Here is a 494-nt window from a genome sequence, read left to right as displayed (position 1 = left end):
CATAAAGATTGTAGCTTCCTGATAAAATGCATTTATATTTCAACATTTGGCATTTTAATAAATGAGGTGTCATAACTCAAAAAGTTCAGCAGTCCCATTACAGCCTCGCTGATCTTAAGGCAGGCAGTTTCAGAAATTCACCACTAAGTGCCGCCAGACACCAATCAAGTGCTTTCAGCCTCTTTCACCTGGTCCTTATAATCCTGACAGCATTCATCAGGTATTTACTAGGGTTCATTATCTTCCACATGTGGTTTATCTATGCACAAAAACATGCAATTCTCCTCTAAAAATCTTCATAAGTCTGAGCCAGCCAATAAAACTGCAGGAACTAAGATATTCAGAGATGAGAAAACAGCTGCAAAAAGCTATTTATTGAGCTTAACCTGATGAATCACAAAAAGTCAGGAGGTCCGTTCTGTGTTGTTGTTCCTGTCAGCTGGTCTCCATCAGTGCATTCACCTGTGTTCACATCAGCTCCAATAAACCGGAAC

This window comes from Oryzias melastigma, linkage group LG13 (genome assembly GCF_002922805.2).
Source record: "Oryzias melastigma strain HK-1 linkage group LG13, ASM292280v2, whole genome shotgun sequence".
In the NCBI taxonomy this organism is placed as follows: Eukaryota; Metazoa; Chordata; class Actinopteri; order Beloniformes; family Adrianichthyidae; genus Oryzias; species Oryzias melastigma.
This window is presented reverse-complemented; position numbering follows the sequence as displayed.